Raw genomic sequence first — 21,633 nt, 5'->3', positions numbered from 1 at the left:
CACACACACATATATATATATATATATTAATTACAACCTTAAAGCTACAAGTCCATTTTATTTTGTTACTTTTCTCATGGTGCTGTGAAGGGAACCCATGGTCTCATATGTGCTCTGCAGGTATTCGACCACTCAACTCCTCCCAAACCCTTGAACATTCATGTCTTCTGGGAAGATCCCATGCATGATAATCAATACAGCCAACACAACCAGTAAACTGCTTAGCTCATAGATTAGGGGTTTTTAATATCTGCATAACACATTTTTTATTCATTAACATTAGCCTTACAAGAAAAGTTCAAGTACTATTTCAGACAAAACATTCTTAAAACTTAGGTAGGAGAATTAGAGAAAAAAATTTAAATAGTTAATAAGTTCTGTATACTAACTGGAAAATTATTCTAGGAATCCAATAGCTCTCAAAGAAGCATCAAACAGTGTGTGCGTGTGTGTATGTGTGTGTGTGTGTGTGTGTGTGTGTGTGTGTGTGTATAATAGAAAGAAAATAATTGTCATCAATATTTTGCATTTGTATTTTTGTTTTTATTTCATGATTTGTTTTTTCTTTTTTCTTCCAGGTACATTTTCTCCCATGTATCATGTGGCATGTGGCTTTTTGTCAGAAATAGTCCTTACATTAATTTCTGTAACTTTGTTCATGTCTTATATCAGCATTTTTACTTTTGAATGGGCACTTTTAAAAGATTTATCATTATGCCATTATAGGCTTATTTTGTCCTTTCAATACATGAAACTTCAAATTACCTTAAAACAAAAATATATTCTTAGATTGAACACATTACCCTGTGATGGGGGATGTCTTTCGGTACACTGTGAATGTGTGTTGCTCTGATTGGTTAATAAATAAAAAGCTGATTTGCCAGTAGCCAGGCAGGAAGTATAGGTGGGATAAGCAGACAAAGAGAATTCTAGAAAGAGGAAAGTTGAGTCAGGAGTCGCCAGCCAGACACAGAGGAAGCAAGATGACAAGGCAGAACTGAAAAAAAGGGACCAAGCCATGTGGCTAAACATAGATAAGAATTATGGTTTAATTTAAGTGTAAGAGCTAGTCAGTAATAAGCCTGAGCTAATGGACAGACAGTTATAAATAATATAAGCCTCTGTGTGTTTACTTGAGGGACTCAAGTGGGAGAAATTTGTCCTGACCGACCACCAGCTGGGACATAGGAAAACTTCCAGCTACTACATTACCCAGAGTCATTCCTTATGTAGGAAGAGAAAAATAAGAACAGTATATATAAGCAACAAGTTATAAATATCTTAGATACAGCATTTTAAAATTCAGATAAACTTGTTTTGCTCTCACTAATTATATTTTATCAAGACCTAATCTCACTTAACTTGTACAAAGCTTTAGTCGTCTTATTAAAATTCATAGTGAATATGTATAAAACAAATAATGTGGGCTGCTGCCGTTCCTCTTGATTGCTTCCATAACTTGGAGGTAAGACGCTATTGCTGAAGATGCTATGCACTTCTCATACATGATGTGGACTACTTGAGCTCAAATTGACCAAAAAGCTTCCTTCATCAAGACTAGCTTCCACAGTATCTGAAGCTGCTATGCCAGCTGTCCAGGGAGAAAAGCAATTACTAGTCCTATCCATCTGAAAACCTAAAAATCAAAGCAGCGATGAGTACAGCAAGATATACCCAAGGATACAATATAGATACATCAATCTTTGCATAACCAAGAGCTGTCTAATTGGACTTAAGACTCACTCAACATGGGGGAAATCATGCCTGGCACTGTAAACCTAACTATCCATGCCTGGTGAGATTGTGGACCCTAAAGGAGAACCTACTATTGGCATTTTCCTAAGCCATTGTAATTCCTAACTGCATTCTAAATACTTATCCATATACATTCAGATTAAGTATAGCTCTCACTCTTCATCAAAGAAGCTCTGTTTTGAAACAGATGGACAGTATTTCAGGAATCCACAAACTGGTCTAAATGCAGTGAAAACTGATCAGGGTGAGCCCAACCCAATTTATATACATACAACCACTACTCCTAAGGGCAGGGAACATGTTGGAAGTGGGTGTGCATGGAAAGCTGGGACACTACAAGTTCTATGGTGAGATGGTATCCTCTATATATGAGGGGGAGCTGCACCCATTACTAGGAACTTCTGATCCTCCTGCCTCTACCTTCATTCTTCTGGGATTACTTGTGTGCACTGCCATGCCTAGCTTTATGGAATGTTGGGGATTTAACCCAGAGTTTTGCACATGCAATGACCTACATCTCCAGTGCTAAAATTTCCATTTCTTTTTTAAAAAAATCTGGATTTTAAAATCCCTTTCTGCCTACATGTCTAACAATAAAACAAAACCCAAGAAGTGCCAAAGTAGCACTTCTTACCTAAGCATCATACCTATTTCTTCTGTTTTGTTCTTAATACCTCTTAAAACTGACACAGGGCTGAGTGGTGGTGGTGCACACCTTTAATCCCAGCACTCAGGAGGCAGAAGCAGGTGGATCTTTGTGAGTTTGAGGCCAGCCTACAGAGTGAGATCCAGGAAAGGTACAAAGCTACACAGAGAAACCCTGTCTCGAAAAACCAAAAAAAAAAAAAAAAACCTGAGACAGTTATGTGCCATTCTCTAGTAACCTTCCACTCTTATTTATCATATATAGAAATGCTTTTCTCCTCACTGTTGCTAGAGTTTTTTCCAGTCCTGCTTGGCCCACAGTCAGAACAAATCTCTCTCACCCTCCAGACCCACAGCTGTTCAAACCCAACCAAGTAAACACACAGAGACTTATATTGCTTACAAACTGTATGGCCGTGGCAGGCTTCTTGCTATCTAATTCTTCTATCTTAAATTAACCCATGTCTATTAGTCTATGGCCTTCTGGTACCTTACATCTTGCTTGCCATGGCGGCGGTTGGCAGCATCTCCTTCTCTGCCTTCCTGTTCTCTCAATTATCCTCTCTGTTAGTCCCGCCTATACTTCCTGCCTGGCTACTGGCCAATCAGTGTTTTATTTATCAATCAGTCATCCAAAGCACCTCACACGACCTCCCTTGCTCCTTCCATGCATTTGAATTTCTTATAGAACAAAGGGTTCAAGGTTTTGCAAGTAAAGCCAGAGATTGAGGAGGGCTTCATGTTGTTCTCATTTGTTTGTTGTTTTCTGTCTTGTTACTCTCTCTCTGAAACCTAACCAGTTGTCTGCCCCTGAGGGAATTTCGGAAATGGAGGCTCATGCGGAGCCAAAGGACACAGATGACACCTCAAAAGTTTTATTCCACTAACGACTGACCAGAATATTTTATATATTATTTGAATCAAGAAACACAAATGTTAAATCATTAGTTCTGAGGCCATTGGCAGTGGCACACGCCTTTAATCCCAGCACTCAGGAAGCAGAGCCAGGTGGATGTCTGTGAGTTCTAGACCAGCCTAGGTTACAGAGGGAGACCCAGGACAGGCAGCAAAACTACACGGAGAAACCCTGTCTCAAAAAAAACAAGAAAAAAAATCATTAGTTCTGCATATAGTCTTTTCATGCTACAGTTTATCAGACCCTTCTCTCTCTCCATCTCTTTTTTCTTTCAGCTGAAAACACATTTTTTAATTAGAAACAACATAAACACAGTCTAACACATTGTGCAAATACACACTTCTATTCCACTGCCCCAGTGTGATAAACACCATCCCTCAGCAAAATCATTGTTTTCTTGGTGACCGCCACATATCAGTAGTTGCCCAGTGTCAGACACTAAATAAGCAATGAGGAATTAACAAACAAGGCAGAAGCTCACCGGCCAGCTGACACGGCCTTTATTCTGGCCATCCTAGCAGATCTACTGCTACTCACTATGTCTGCCTTGCTCCCTGTCATGTAAGTCATTAGAAAGAGTCCATGCATCAAAATGGGGTAATGAAAACAATTAGGTAGATAAATAGGGTTGAAACACTTGTTTTATTCTCAAATAATCAAATAATTTATGAAAAAGCTATGCTATTGCTTAGGTGTTTTATAACAATTTTAATTTTAATTACTCTATGGCCTTTTAAAGACCTGAAATCCTTTAATAAAAAGAGAATACCCTTGTGTTTTCTCTTCTATCAATGTGCACAGTCCTTGAGTGATGACCCAAAATGAAAATTAAGCCTAATGCAAAGCCATCTATACTTAAAGTGGCTGTTATCCCCTTCCTGTAGTGACTTTGATATTTTCTTAGTGTTTATGTGAAAATGGGTTTAAATCTGAATATTCACAGTGCAAAGCCCAAATCACTCCTTTGAAAAGTTGTCTGCTTGTGTATTTTACAGGCACTTCCCTCTATCTGTGTTCCCCTGTGGCTACCATGCACTCCCCCAAATTTCCATGTTTGTGTAAGTTTATATCTTTTTGTAAAGACAATTTACAGTTATATAAATATGATTTATCTTATTACTTTTAGGAATTTTTATAAATATATTAATAATTATGTTCACTCTCATCAACAGATGGATCCCATGTTTGCTGTGGAAAATATCAATCTTGTTTTTCATAGCACCCAAGAATCAGGTGATCCTTGGGGTTCTCAATTTCATTACTTTAAAATTCTTCAATGTGGTTCCAGCCACGAATAGTCATATAGTTACTGCATGCTCAAAGATAGCTTACTGAAGCCTGTTCCCAGAACTAAGCTTTCCGTTGTCTCCCAACCCCACACACACATCTGAAATTGTCATCCCAAATGCTCTCCAGGAGTTAAGTAACAGCTTTGAAAAGATGCTTAACACCACAATAAAGAATGTGTTGGCATGACTCACACAATGCGGTTACTCCATATACTGTATTCAAACTGTATGGACCCATTGAAAAAGTAGATATAGCCATTTTTCTCATAGACAGCATCTACTTTATCACCAATTCCAGGGAATTCTTCTACTATGAGTCGGGGATAGACTTCATCCATAGTCTGGTTAGCATCATCATATCTCCACACCTGGCTCCCGGAGAAGAAGAAGGTCTTGCCCATGTCCTCAAGGTGCACAGCAGCACTTATCCTCTTATCTCTTTTGGAAATCCCAGGTCAGATATCTTCTTGGGATAACCTTCAAGAATGTCATAACAATTGAGAGCCCAGAATTTTCTACCGCTAAAGATGAACATAAGGTCATGGGATGTATCATATGCAGCATCCACATGGTTGGGAAGTTCTGGCTAAAATGATTTTGTCAAAAATAGCTCTGCCTCAACCTGCTGAGGGTGAAGATGACAGAAGAATCTGTCTTTAAAGATCATGGTTTCTCCTCGGAGGCTGGTAATGGCATCAAAGGATAAGGTTGGGTCACATTTTTCTGGGGTTTGGGGATGTTTAGGATTGGGGTCTTCATCTTCTGGACCGTAGAGAGACTGGATTCCTTGAACATCATCATCAGGAAGCATGAAATGGCTTTTTCCAGTGTAGGTATAGATGGGAAACATCAGGGCTCCTGGGTCTTTGGAGTGGTCCAGTCCTAGGGAGTGGTCAAGCTCATGGGCACCAACAATAAACAAGTTGTAGCCTTTGGAGCTGCTCGTCCAGGTTTCATCATCATCAAAATGGGCATCCCCTCCATACTTTGGTCCAGGAGGAAAGGCATGTGCCAGAAGACCAGAAGGTCCATCAAATGGGTAGAAGTCACCAAGTTCTTTGGTTCCAAAAGATATCATGATATCAGCAGTTCCATCACGGATTCTGATGAAATTCAGAGGTGTCACATCAGAACAGACTTTGAAGGCCTTTTTGAAGGCCTTCTCCACTTCAGAATGGGGCATATCAGGAGTATAGTTCACAATTCTGTAAGTTAAGTTCATCTGGGACCATTTGAGCATTTGAGGGAAAACACTGTATTCACTCACATCAGGGACTCCACATCTTGGTTTTCTCATGATGTATAAGGTGGGATCATCAAGTTTGCCAGTCACTTCTAGGCTGAAGAAAGACTTGCATTTCTCGGGACCTATCAACTGTGGAGGTCACTGCATACTTTTTCAGAATTCCAATATCTTTCCATCTCTTTATCTAAATTATATATATATATATATATATATATATATATATATATATATATATATATACACGATAGCTATAGTATACATATTAGATTTACACATAGTCTTAAAGAATTATCCATCAAATATAATGCTTAATTTTAATGAAAACTCAAATTATTACAAAGTTAAAGCAAATGAATAAAATCCTGAACATAAAGTTTGAACTAGAAAACTTAACTAAGGGGGTCTTTTTCAAAAGATGCTTCAAATGGAGGTCCAGCTACTATGCCATACTAGTTAAATAAAACAGTGTTAAAATGGAAACAGAACTCTTAGTGTTACAAAGATCCAGATTCATCCTGTAAAATCCTGATTTCCTTCGGGTGGACACCGTAAACATGATGAGCTTCTGATGATGAGCACAGCCCACCATATGTAGTTGGCCCCGATATTGTTGGAGAAAGATAATGGTTATTAAAGGGATTAAGTGTTCCATCTTTTACAGTAAATAGCATATGATCTATGTATTAAAGTTTTTAAATGTGTCTTCCCAGCTAGCTACCTGTGGGAAGAATATTCACCTCACTAAGAAATTTTTTAAAATGTCTAAGTTTATAAAGAAGTTTTATTCTCTTAATAATAGGGAATGAGTCCTTCAGCCTTTTGCAGACACTCGGGCTTCCACAATGACCTCCACAGACACCGACAGTAGGGTTGACCTACCCTTACTTCACTGCTTTCTTCTAGGTGTGGATTTACTAATTGAATATTTGAAACAATTGCATAGAAGTGTTTGAAAGCATCATTCTAAACTCAGAGTAAGCGGCAAAATAGTCAATCAGCTGCACACAGTTTGGTGCTGGATAGCTATACAATTAAAATTCAGAGTTCAGTATTGCTATTATGTGCATTTTTAGTCTTGTGACTCAGCTGGTTTTTATATGTGTGTATCTCAGAACCGAAATGATTTCCTCTTCAACTCCTTCTTTTCTTTTATTTGTCATTCTTGAAGAAAAGAAGATATCTGTTCAAGCAATTTAAAGAAAGATTTTTTTTTTTTTTAGCCAAGGTAATATATCAAAACTTTGTTAAGGAAGAGATGAGCAGACTGTGGTCTCTGGCCTTGTTCACCTCCATCATTTTATAAATGAGGAAATTAGGTCCCAGAGAGGGTATCACTGATCCAATTGAATTTATAACCCTGTGTTTATAACTCCTCCAAATATTATTTTAGACAGTTCACAGAAAGGGCAAATATAGCAATATAGATGAAATACAACAAAAGTTGGGAACTTGGATTAAAAGGTAACCAAAGCAGTATGACCATAATATTATCTCTAACATCACATTGCATCAGCACAAATAGACATAGGTGTACTGTTACTTCAGTGTGTTATAATCTCTAACATCGCATGCCATCAGCATAAACAGAAGTAGGTGTACGGTTACCACAGTGTGCGATAAAAGCAATTACACTTTGAACAAGGTTAAGTTAGCAGATAGCAAGATTGTTGTATTCTGCAGGAAGAATCAGGATATCCTCTTCACAAGAAAAGTTCAGGTGGCTTAATAAGCATTGACATAGCAACACCAAAGATTAAATAATAAACAAAAAAGAACACAGAACATAATGGAACTTGTGCATGCTTTATCATAATGCCAAAGCATAATCCTGCTACTAGGTTTTTAAACATGAAGAACAAATGCATCAAATATTTTTTTAAATTGTGAATAAGAGAACCTTTCTAATAGCCAATATTTTCCATAGCCATTGGAAAAAAAATAAAGTTTTATGGAAACCAACAGAAAGGATATCTTTACTTTTAAAGTACATCATTCAGTATGATGAGTTCAGAATCAGGGTTAGCAATCTGTTTCCAGAATGCTAGGATGAGATTTATAAAGCAAGGAAACAAACAAACAAAAATGGCTTTTGAAAAAAAAAAGATTAAATTATTTAAGGGATAATGAGACAGAACAGTGGATAAAGTGTTGGCCTCATGGGACCACGAAACTAAGTTTGATACTGAAACCTACATGAAGGTGAAAAGAGAGAACCGACTCCAGAAAGTTATCCCCTGACATTCATACTGCACTGTGGCATGTACAAACTCGCTGTCCATCGTATACATGTACATGTCCCCACACAAAAGAATAATAAATAAAATAGATTAAAAAGTAAAAAAAATTCATCAGTTTTTAAAGTCTCTGAAACTGTTCTAAGAGCACAGAGGAACACAGCTCTGAAGAAAATCTTCTAAGTTTCCTAAGCGTCGGGGGATTGCTGAAGGAAGACTTCAGACTCAGTGTACAAGCAGGAAGAGTTTATTCTGCAGCAACAGCCAGCTTGCAGGGGTCAATCATTCACCCAAAATGGCGATGACAACCAGGGACAAAGGTGCTGGCCTTTTAAAGGAGGCCTTGGGAAATTCAAAGTATCTCAGTTTCTATTGGGCAGTCGGGGCACAGTTACACGAGGCGTGTGTTAATTGGGCTGGGTTGGCCCCAGGACTAGCTTTGGTTAAGGATGGTCAGTAACAGCTGTATCCTGTAACTCTGAGACCTTCTGCCCAAGAGGGTCAGGTTCTAAAACTGTTTGGCTGATTGGTCAAACTTGACTGGGGGAATTTCCTGAATTGGGGCTTAGGTCATTACCCACAAGGTATGGGTGGCCCCTGTCTAAGGTGGAGTCATATTCCAGCCCCTTCCAGTTGCAGTGACCGTGTGTAAATAAGGAATATGAGAGTGTGTGTCACTATACTTGCCTGTCTCTTCTCATAATCAGAACATCTTTCCAAGAGAAGGTCACTCCAGTGTCCTTGATATCCTCTGTCAAAACATGGCTCTGAGATTTTTACCAATAGGAAAAGGAGTCTGAAGCAGCAAAGGAGTACCCTCTTCCGCAAAAAGAAATTACCATACAACAGAGTACAATCAAGTTCACCCCGGAAGTCACTCTTGAAGTCCATAGTCTTTCTGGCAGTATGCAAGTAGAAGGATTAGCTTGAGCTGTTTGGGAGGCCCCCAGGCAGTGGGACCCAGACCTGTCCTTAGTGCATGAGCTGGCTGTTTGGAACCTGGGGCCTATGCAGGGACACTTTGCTCAGCCTGGGTGAAGGGAGGAGGGGACTGGAACTGTCTGGACTGAATCTACCAGGCTGAGCTGAATCCCCAGGGGAGTCCTTCCCCTGGAGGAGATAGGAATGGGGGGTGGGCTGGGGGAAGGGGGGCCACGGGAGGAGGGAGGACAGGGAAATCCGCGGCTGATATGTAAAATTAAATTAAATTATAAAATAAAAAAGAGGGATCAGAGCTCCATGTGAATAAGCAGAAGTGTAAGTCAGATATTTACCAGAGAATAGACAGCTCAGAAGGACCTTGTAGCTCAGAACAAACCTCAAAATCTTTTCCTACACGAGGGCCCATATTTAAATCAAAGCACAGAGCACCTCCTGGTTCAAGTACTTGATGGGGATAAACCTGAACCTAGAAACCAGTGGGATGTCAAAGGAGGCAGAGGGGTGAGCCGAGATCCAGTAAGGAGACAATCCAAGGAAGGTCTACTACTACCATGTCCTGGCCACAAGCCCATCCTCGGAAGTGACTCTAGTGTCACACTGTGAGGAAAATAGGTCTCATTAAATTATTAGCCAAACAAATTAGAAATACATTTCCGATATGGGATGGAATTAGTGCCCACAGTTGTTACAATGTAAGAACTAAAGTTCCCAGGTTCTAGAAAAGAAAACAAACAAAACAAAACAAAGAAAGATGTAAGGAAACAGGAGAGTAACAGACATTCAATGGCTGGGGGCAGTGAGAATGCCCACGTGGTGGACCAGCATTCACAACTTCAGAAAATCCTTAGTAAAGATGTTCAAAGAATGAAAAATGAAAAGAAGCTTATTTAATTAAAGAAAGAAGATATGACAGTGATATCACACTAGACAGACAAAATCAAAGGGCAAAACGTTAATCTTCTCCATGTAGGTATGTACAAACTTTACAGTCATCTTTTCATTAGATAAAAAAATCATTGTCACAGTGACTAGTCACAAACATGTAAATTACCATGTAGTTTCAGCGGGTCTGAGTCATTAATTGCTAAATAATGGTTCAGCCAAACAACAGGATAAGTCTTAGAAAATAAACAAACAAACAAACAAAAACTCCACAAAATTCTAAGCAATCATTCAGTGGCTCTAATAAAGGGCTCCTCAATATGAAAGGACTTGCAGTTTTCCTTTTACACTATTTAAAAGTATGGATAATGGTTCTGAACAAGAATATGTTCCCATGTAGACTAGGAAAAGACATGGCAGAAACAGAAAAGTGTTTGTAGAGAACAGCAAAGACCTGAGTGATAACTATCTAAAGTAGTAGATGAAGGGGCCTGTGCAGAAACCACAGCGAGGCCATGTATATGTCTGATAAGGAAGGACTTGTATCACTTACAACTCCCAAGCAAGGCTCCATGTGTTTTAGGTAGAGCAGTAATGGGAAAGATAGCTGGAAGGGGAATGTGTCAAACTGCAATCTGACCTTTGTCAAAATTAATGTTTCCAAGATTTAATGTGCTCACAGGGAACCTATTAAAGCTAAGCTTATATTTATAGGCTAACAGATGGCCCTATGACATTGCATTTTTTAATGTCAATGCTGGGGTGAGTGGATCATGGATTGAGGGTCAGAGTCAAGATCATCACTGATAGAAATACAATCCAGAGAAGGAGAGATGGCTCAGCAATTAGATCACTGCTTACTTTTGCAGGGGACCCCAGTTCAATTTGTAGCACTCACATAGCAGTTCACAGCCATCTGTAACTCCAGTTCCAGGACATCTTCTGGCCTCTGGTGGGCACCAGGCACATACCTGGTGTATAGGTACACATGTAGGAAAAATTTACACATTCGTGAAAATATAAAATAAAATAGATCCAATCCATTTATATAAATATCTTTATTCAGCAGCTGTATTTTCAAAGAGTAAATTACTGACATACATATTACTCTAATATCTGATTCTATTTAAAATTAATATTTGATTCAACATTTGCTGTGGGATGTTATCTATGCTGTGAATGTGTTGCTCTGATTGGTTAATAAATAAAGTGCTGATTGGCCAGTAGCCAGGCAGAAAGTATAGATGGGGCAAAGAGAGGAGAATTCTGGGAGTAGAAGACTGAGGCAGGAGATGCTGCCAGCTGCTGCTGCCATGAGAAACAAGATGTAAGGATATTGTTAAACCATGAGCCACATGGCAAGGTATAGATTTATAGAAATGGGTTAATTTAAGATGTAAGAACTAGATAACAAGAAGCCTGCCACGGCCATAGAGGTTATAAGTAATATAAGTCTCTGTGTGTTTAATTGGGTCTGAGTGGCTGTGGGAGCTGGGTGGACATAGAAATGCTCCAGCTACAAACATTTCAACAATTCATCAATTTTTTGAAACACTCATTTCCAGATGTTATGCCTTCTTTTGTTCATGCTAAGTCTTACATGTCCAATGTGGCTTTTCTACACACAACGTATTTCAATTTCAACTCTACATTTCTACTGGAAATAATTGATCTTCAGAGTTCATGAAACTTATAGTTGAAAAGAAAGCAGTTGCCTAGCTGAGTTGATTGCTACTAACTCCAACTTTTTACAATGGTCATATTTCATGTTTTAAAAATTCACTAAGTACCACCCAGGTAACTCAGGGGGTAACAGTGCTGCCTATGCCCAGTGACTGGAGTTCAGCCCTTAGATCCCACAAGGAGGCAGGAAACAGTGACTCCATAGAGTTTTCTTCTGATCTCTGCACATGTACTGTGCTATACATGTGCCTGTGTTACATGGACATGTACACACACAGAGAATAAATAAATAAATAAATAAATAAATAAATAAATAAATAAATAAAACAATTTAAAACTCAATGAATTAAAGTTAAGGAAAATTAAATATTCAGATCACTTCCATGGTGGTCAAGAAGCAAAAATTGTTGGTGGCCTGCTGTATTGAAAAGCACAAATCAGGAAAATAGGACTTAGAACAAGGGCCAAGGAAGAACAGTGGTACTATGCTGAGTAAGTGTCAGAATAAGGTAAAGAACCTTGCAAATTCTAAGGAAGTAAAAACACCCAAGGAGACATTGCATTTTTTCTTACAGTTACAGACAGCCAAATGGAGCATCTCTTCACAACATCAAAATCCCTAGTCCTACACTGGTAGCTTGTATTTGGCTATGCTGAGTACACTTTCACATTGATTATTCTCCACTGACCCTGTCCCTTATCTCCCTGGTAGCATGTTGTTAAACATTGAACCACACATCACTGAGGTTTAAATATTTAAGATATCAAGTCAACTTTTTCCAATTTTCTAAAAATTTAATAACTCTCCACTAAATAAAATCTATAAAATCTTACACTATCCTAAACAGTCTTGCCATGAATCTACATTTTAAAAGTCATCTGTGTTCTCATATCACATGGTTAATTTCTTTTCCTTCAACATGGTCATTGTTCCATTTTGTAATTTCTTTGATGTCAGACACATTTCCGATTTATCTGTGAATATTGTTCTACTGTCTGCTCAAAGTTTCAGTATTCACAGAGATGCTTAGGAACCAGTTCTTCATTAACAATGAAGAATATTTCCATCTTGCCTTTGTAGGAATTAAATATTTATATTAACATATTTTAGTGTCTGGAAAGTTTTATTTTTCAGTTTCAATGGACTATTTTAAGGTAAGGTTTATTTCAATAGATTGATCATCTTCTACCTAGCAGCAGAAGTGCATCTTATTTCTATACTTAGTCATGAACAGTGACAAAGCTAGCCAGACTAAGCTAACTTCAAAAAGAAAACTAAACTAAGCCGGGCGGTGTTGGTGCACGCCTTTAATCCCAGCACTCGGGCGGCAGAGGCAGGCAGATCTTTGTGAGTTCGAGGCCAGCCTGGGCTACAGAGTGAGTTCCAGGAAAGGCACAAAGCTGCCCAGAGAAACCCTGTCTCAAAAAACCAAAATAAAAAAATAAAAATAAAAATAAACTAAATCAACTCACTTTCTTAAAACAAGCAACATATAAACAGATGTACCCTCAAATGCCCTATGATTTAGTCACTAGGCAATATAAATGTAATCTTGAGGAATGTAGTAGACAAATCCCTGGAAGAAAATGTGCAGAGTTGCTATAAAAATGTCTAAGAGTATCTGGTCACCTCAGTCACTAGCTGAATCTCCAGCTAACAGCAAGAGGAGATGTGGAAACACTAAGTTGACTTTGTTATTAAGCATAGGAACTAAACATTAATGTGAGCATTGACCCCAGGAAAGACTTTACTTTTCAAGAATTCTAAACTATTACCACCTACAGTGATCATATAGCTGACCTTACTACCCCCTGTTTTATCAACACACTATGTGGCCGTGTCCACCTATGACAGTGATGCAAAGCCTGGAGGAACCAGCAAATGTTGGTGTAGATCCTGCAGGAACTTCTGATGGTGATGAGAGCTTGAGAATAGCCTTCACCACCTGCTCCATGAGAGCTTTGGTTCCCAGAGCCAAAGAATTCAACTCATACAATGCGCCCACCCATGTTTATTCCATATAATCTGCTGGGCTCATTGGGCATACTTGGAACAACTCTTGCTGCTCTCAGTGTGGTGCTCTACTTACAAACTCCCCTATCAATCTGATTTGCACTAAGTCATTTACCTCTCTATTAGAATGATATTGAAAGTTATTCCATTATTACATAAATTATTATTGCATATTGTGTATATGAGTGTATTAAAAGAAAACCCTTTGTATTGCTCATGCCTGTGGAGAATTAATCAAGAATATTCAAGGTGGCAACTCATTGGTGACTCATCAAAAAACAAGCCACAGGAAGGCCAGAGCTAGTACACTTAAAAATTGAAAACTCATATTTTAGTGATAATAAGAGCAAATGAAATACAAAATAATTTTGAGTAAGAAATTGCATACTTTAACTTGAATTACTATGGTAATTTTTTTCAATGTATATATGTGTACATTCACTGGGGAGTATTCTGGTTATTATTAAAACCTCTGTCAGCTAAAGCAGAGATCAAAATACAAACTGTAACACATAGGAACATTATGTGAATTTGTGTCACTCCCTGGAGAAATTTAAGTTCATAAAGTAGAAATGTATGGATTACATGAAGACATAAATACACTCCTGCACTTTCTTCTGTGACAGCTCGACTCCTTTGCAATGTAGTCTTAAAACCTACACCACCTTAGGCAATGAGCTCATCAGAGCTCTGGAGCTCAACAGGGTCAACTCTAGATAATGTTGGGGAGGGTGACCTCCAAAGAAAACCCAGGTGCAAGAGGATACAATGCAAGTAATTCAAGAGATGTCATGGCTCCCTTTAAGTCACTAATAAGCAATTTCCTCTAAAGGCCATTATCAGATATCATGCTACCGGATGTTTCTTTGTAGAGATTTAATACATGTGGACATTTAAGATCTCCTTTTTTCCCCCTTTCTCTTTATTGTCATGGTAGCCAGGCTACTTTGGAATAATTTTTCAAAAGCTTTTGTAGCTAAATATACATCCATAAAATTTATTTCCTTAACCATTGTTACTATACTATTCCTGGACCCAAAGAAACTCCTATTGCTGGTCAACTATCTCCACCACCCACCTTCAGAATCCTTCTCAAATTACTAAGTTGAAACTTTAACAATACAACAATTTTTCTCTCTCTTCAGTTTGGAGTAAGCACCATACTGCTTTCTCTGTATGATTCTGAGTATTCTGTGCACTTGCTATAAGTGGAGTATAATATATAAGTGGAGTAAATAAGATACAAATAAATATATTATTTGTGTATCTGTGAGGGGCTAGGTCCATTATCCCTTGGAAATCATTTGGTCAGGAGTTAACATACTGTTTTTCCTATAAGAAATATAAGTATTTCAGGATTTTTTTTTATCTCATCCATTATCTGTCATATATTCTTTCTTCTCCTCCTCTGTGTCATCTTTCTTTATTTATTATGATAATTAAAAATGTAGCAGAGGCATTTTTACCTTTAGTGTCCTATACACAGGGTGTTCAGACCAGATTTGTTCTATGAGCCAAATTTTATTCATCTGAAAGAAATGAATAAATGTTTATTTCCCTCAAAAGTAAGCTGTGACAAGGAGCTAGAATTTTCTCTTGGGTTTGGGGTAAAATCATAAAGAAAGACTGATTTTACAATAGTCAGTCTACTATATATGGAGAAGCTAGGTCACATCTACTTGTATTTGTGTTAAAAGATCGATTCTAGCAGAAGATGTGGTGTATAAATTAAATAAATGAATAAATTAATAGCATAAACTTGTAAGTGCTCTGAAATTAATTAAAAGTTAAGCCATATAAGGAGGATCAGGGTGGGGATATATTTCACTACTATAGGGTAGCTGGACAAAGTTCATTATGCCAGCTAAGGATATGCTGCTAATGATGATATGGTGTGTCTGATATTTTATTTATATAGTTTCAAGTTTTGACAGATGTATTCGGTTCTAAAACACAGTTATATAGGATATAGAACATACTATCTTACACAAATCATTTTTTGTGTATTTTCTCAGTCAATTCTCTGCTCCCATCCTAAAATTCTTGACAAACCATTCTTCTATATTCTGTCCCTATAAAGTTTGACTTTGCTAGGATGAATATCCATTATCATGTAATATGCAGTATTTTGCTTTCCTCTACTTAACAATTTTTGGCTGATTTATTTGTGCTGTTAGATATATTAAGAAATTAATAAGGTGTTTATTTTCTTGAGATGGCCTACCCAGTAGCCCAAGTTGGCCCATAATTCACTGGGTAGCTGAGGATGATCTTGAACTTTCGATACTCCTGATATCAGCTCTCAAATACCAAGAGGACAAGCTAGGACAACAATCCCTCTTTAATATGAAAATGATCTTTGTTTCAGCTGAATAATATTCTATTAAATGAATATACTAAAATTTGTCTAAAGATCATTTGCATGTTTTTTTTACTACTAATAATAAATATGGTAAGATTGTTTCCATGCAGGCCTCTGTGTCAACACATATTTCCATTTCTCTAAGAAAGAACTAAGAGTAGTATGGAAGGGTTATAAACTACTCTTCTAATTATTTCTTTTAACTTTGAGGTTATAACATAATTACATCATATTTTCCTTCCCTTTCCTTCCCCTGAAACCTTCTTATATACCCCTCCATGTTCTATTCATATTTATATCCTATTTTTTCATAAAATATGTTATATGCATATATGTATATTATAATCATGATTAAGTACAACTTGCTAAGTCTGTACATTGCCACTTCTATGTTTATTTTTAGGGCTGGTCATTTGGTATTGGACTTGGTATGTTCTTCCCTGGAGAAGGCCATTTCTCCTGCTTGCAGCATTCTGAATATCAAATATTTTTAATTGCTCCTAATTGTAAGGGGCATTGGGCATTGCCCTTTAAAAATATTAGCCTTCCTAATACCTGCCCAGTAAGATCACACAAGACTTTTACTTACATTTGTTAATTGTATTCTTTTTTTCTTTCTTCTACCTTAATACCCTTTTCACTTGTAGTTTTTTTTACCTTTTTATTATATTTTTTTTTCATTTTACATACAAACCAGTTTCCTCTCCCTCTCTTTCTTCTGCTCCCTGCTTCTCCCCCAGATCCAACCCCACCTCCTCCTCAATGGGAGTAAGGCCTCCCTTGGGTAACCAACACAGGCTGGCATATCAAGTTGGGGCCAGACCAAGCCCCATACCCCTGCATCACAGTTGAGTAAGGCATCGCACCATAGGGAATGGGTGCTAAAAAGCCAGTTCCTGTACCCAGGATAAATCCTGGTCCCACTGCCAGGGGACCCACAAACACCTAACTCCACGCAACTGTCAACCACATTCAGAGGGCCTAGTATGGTCCCATGCAGGCTCCACAGCTGTCAGTCCAGAGTCCTTGAGCTCCTACTAGCTTGGATCAGTTATCTCTGTGGTTTTTCCCATCATGATCCTGAATCCCCTTGATCCTATAATCCTTCCTCCTTCTCTTCAACTGAATTCCAGGAGCTTGGACATATGCTCGGCTGTGGGTCTCTGCATCTGCTTCCATGAGTCACTGAATGTAGGTTCTATGATGACAATCAGGGTAGACACCAATCTGAGTTCAGGGGAAAGCTAGTTCAAGTACCCTCTCCAACAATGTTATGGGTCTTAGTTGGGGACTGCCTTGTGAGTTACTGGGATAAGAAACAAGCTGCTATAACTATCCTAATGTCTAACAAAATAGACTTCAAACTAAAATTAACCAAAAGAGATAGATAAGGTCATTTCATATTCATCACAAGAAAAATCCATCAAGATGAAGTTTCAATTCTGAACATTCATGCCCTAAATACAAGGGCACTTACATTTGTAAAAGAAACATTACTAAAGCTTAAATCACACATCAAACCCCACACACTAATAGTGGGAGACTTCAACACCTCTCTCCCACCACTGGACAGGTCTACCAGGCAGAAGATTAACAAAGAAATAAGGGAACTAACAGATGTTATGACACAAATGGACTTACCAGACATCTATAGAACATTTTACCCAAATACAAAAGAATATACATTCTTCTCAGCAGCTCACAGAACCTTCTCCAAAATGGACAACACACTCAGTAACAAAACAAATCTCAATAGACACACAAAAAAATTGGAGTAACACCCTGTATCTTATCAAAGGATAACCAGGCTACAATCCACAACTCCAGAGAAGCTAGGTAAAGAGGAGGACCCTAAGAGGGACACACATGGGTCACCCCAGAAAGTTGAAAGTTTACCTCCTGGGTAAACAGGGAGGGATGAGTAAAGGGGAGGGGATGGGAGGTAGGAACATGAGGGTTCCAGAAGGATGATTTGGGGGAGGAATGGAGAGGGAGAGCAATGAATCTTGTTATATATATTGTTTGTTTGCTTTTTTCAAGACAGGGTTTTGCTACACAGCTTTAAAACTTGTCCTGGAACTTGCTCTGTAGACCAGGCTTGCCATGAACTCACAGAGATCCACCTTCCTCTGCCTCCCAAGTGTTGGGATTATAGGAGTCAGTCACTACTGCCCAGCTATAAGAGATATATTGAGAAAGCATATTCTTAAATGATTTTTGTCATTTGCTTGTTTCTCTGGTTAAAAAAAAAAAGTGGTTGTTCAAATATTTTTTTCTTTTATTTTTTGTTCTTTATGTTTTAGGGCTTTGCTTGTTTGTTTGTTTTCTAGAAATGGATTCACTGTATAGTCCTAGTTGATGTAGAGCTTACTCGATAGACCAGGCTGGCCTTTAACTCACAAAGATCTGCCTTCCTCTGCCTTTTGAGTACTGGTATTAAAGATGTGAGCCACCTGGCTCAGCCATGCTTTCCTTTTAAGCTGTAATAATTTTTCATATACTTCATATGCAAATCTAATATCAGGTGTATGTCTCACGAGTATTTCTTCTGATCTGTGACTTGTCTTGTTCCTTCACTCTCCATCACTTTACAAATCAGTGCTGTTTTTGCACCGGTAAAGAATAGCATATTTTCTCATGTAATTTATAGCTTTGGGGGATTTCTATTTAAAAATATTTACCTAATGCAGAATCACTTGTAGCTAGAGTTTTCCTGCTTTGCCCACAGTAAGGACAAATCTCTGTCACCTGCCAGTCCCACAGCCGCTCAGACCCAACCAAATAAACACAGAGACTTATATCGCTTACAAACTGTATGGCCGTGGCAGACCTCTTGCTAACTGTTCTTATAGCTTAAATTAATCTGTTTCCATAAATCTATACCTTGCCACATGGCTTGTGGCTTACCAGTGTCTTCACATGCTGCTTGTCCTGGCGGCACCTGGCAGTGACTCCTTCTGCCTTCTTGTTCTTTCTTTTCTCCTCTCTGTTAGTCCTGCCTATACTTCCTGCCTAGCCACTGGCCAATCATTGTTTTATTTATTGACCAATCAGAGCAATTTGACATACAGACCATCCCATAGCAGTCACTTATTTTTGTTTTGGGTTTTGTTTTTGTTTTTTGAGACAAGATTTTGCTCTGTGGCTTTGGACTCTGTCCTGGAACTTCATCTGTAGCCCAGGCTGGCCTCGAACTCACAGAGATTCACCTGCCTCAACCTCGCAAGTGCTGGGATTAAAGGTATGTGCCACCATCACCGGGCTTCAGAGTCACTTTTTATTTCCTCTTTCTTTTAACTTCTCATGCTTTATAGTTCAACTCTTCTATCTAAGCCTATGATTAATTTCAACTTAATATCAACTTTTCATGTGTTAATACCTAACATTCTCATGGCTATTTATTGAAACAACTAGTTTTCCCACACTGCATTAATAAGGTTTTTGCAAAATTTATTATGGTTCTATTAGAACCCAATTTTATAAGCTTATATATATAGCCTCATGTCTTGACCTTTGACTAATGTTATTATCTCTTGTTGTTTATAACCAAGGCAGGCCTTGAACTCACATTCATCCTACAACCTTCCTAGTGATAGGATTGCAGGCAGAAACCACCATATATGTCCTGATTATTGGCTTTTTATCCACATAACTTTTAAGTAATTGTAAAGTTGGTATCAAGGTAAGAATAGTAATAAGAAGATACAGTGTTTTATCTTGAAGCTGTGTTTTTCCATTAGCTCACTTCTTATGAGCTATCCAATGAATTCAAAACAAGGATAGGTTTCAATAAAAGCCACAGGTACATTCACACCTGCTGCATATTTTAAAATTAAAATTCTATAACAAGTTCTATTAGATATTTAAAATTTGTCAAGATTAAGAGTTTCCATTAAATGAATCCCATTATTAATCACAAACTTGTTCAGAGTGAATCAAAATGGGCATATTGTTTTTCTTTGTTTTGTTGTATTCCTTCCTTAAATACTGGCTGAAATCCAGATAGCAGTTGCCTTGAGTCTGAAAAGCAAAATCTAAAGATCTTTTCCCACTGTCTTAAGGATTTTCATGAATTAAATGAGCAAAACATATATTCACAGTACTCTCCGGTAAGTACAGTGAAGACATAATTTATGCATTGAACTCAAAAATGCTTTCAGGGAGAAATGTTAAATTTTGAAGATCAAGTAACATATTTTCCCTAATGAATCAATAGATTTTAATTAATTGAATGAATTAAGGATTTACATGATTGTTGGTTTGTTTTGTTCTTGAATGCCCTTTAAAGAAAAATTGTATTACCTATCATTCCCACAATTCATATTGAGGGCATAAAGAAATTAAATCTGTTCTCAATAAAGTCCCTTAAGTGTAGGAAGCACCTATCAAGTAATTATTTATCTACACTTTAGAAATGAAGACAGAAGACTGATACCCATTCACTCCAATGCCTAATAAATATTCAAACCATGTACAATCTGGTTAATTTTTCATTAGAACCTCAGAAATATGAAGATAGTTTTCAGTGTGGCTAACTTTCTCTTGAGTAGTAATTTATAGTTTGGTAGATTCTAACTGTCTTTGGATGACAATGATGATGATATACTGCAGGTAAAGTGTGATTTATGGCAAAGGATGTTCACAGTAACTACAGGGGAAGCATAGAGAACAAGCTCTCTGGATTCTTCGCAGCACACAAGTCTTGAACATTGCATCGGGTTTCCCTCCTCGTCTATCATTGTCACTTAATAAATTATTTAGGATGGGAGCTATTGAGATAATATCCAACAATGGAGTCTATTTGATTATTAAGTTGAATGAAGCGTTAATTATTTTTAACCATAGTATCACTTTGACAAATTAGTCATAGTTTTGGCCATAGGAATAAAAATAATTAGATTATTTCTCTTTGTATAGAGTTTTGTTAAATAGGCAATGGGGGGGCTTTTGTTATTATAACTTAGTACAATAACTTAAAAATCATTGAAAAAATTATCTTTAATGTTAACAGCACGTGCTAAATCTAACATTTATTTATATTTCAGCAATATATGATATAATCACTATCAGTTTGCCAAACATTTAATTAAAATTGTTTTTATTCAAATCAACAACAAGTTTCTCAAGAAAAGAATTGGTTTGCATGTATAGTTATCCAAATTAGTAGTTCAGTCAGCACAGATAAGCACATGAGCATGAGCATGCACACACACAGACACACACACACATACATAAGTATATATATATATATATATGTGTGTGTGTGTGTGCATGTATGTATGTATACATACCTACAGTTCAGAAATCATCATTAGATGATAAAGAGACAAGCATCAGCGGGAAGCCCTTCCTGCAAAGCAAAGAAACAGATAAGCATTTTATATATCAATAATGATTCTTTCTTTTCCTTTGTCCTTTCTCTTTTGTTTAAAAGTCAAATTCAATCATTTTTGATTCCTTCATTTAAAAATCATGTGAGAGCACCATGATTTTACACAATACTTCCCCAGCATTTTTTTCTCTATTGGAACAATATCTTACTGTTTTCTTTTTCACTAATGAGTCATGGGAATAAAATCCCAAATCCCATAACAGTTTATCATATATAACCAAACAAGCTTGGCAAAATTTAAATGAGCACTTTTTTATTTCATAATAGGTTGTT

At 37.5% G+C, this 21,633-nt stretch overlaps 1 pseudogene; it reads right to left on the bottom strand.

Moving 5' to 3' along the window:
• Nucleotides 1–4,760: 4,760 nt before the first annotated feature.
• Nucleotides 4,761–21,633, bottom strand: part of LOC102924134 (collagenase 3-like) — a 50,352-nt pseudogene continuing 33,479 nt past the window's right edge.

This window comes from Peromyscus maniculatus, chromosome 12, assembly GCF_049852395.1.
Source record: "Peromyscus maniculatus bairdii isolate BWxNUB_F1_BW_parent chromosome 12, HU_Pman_BW_mat_3.1, whole genome shotgun sequence".
NCBI classification, from domain to species: domain Eukaryota; kingdom Metazoa; phylum Chordata; class Mammalia; order Rodentia; family Cricetidae; genus Peromyscus; species Peromyscus maniculatus.
The sequence above is the reverse complement of the archived record's forward strand: the minus strand, read 5'-3'. Positions and strand labels throughout refer to the sequence as shown.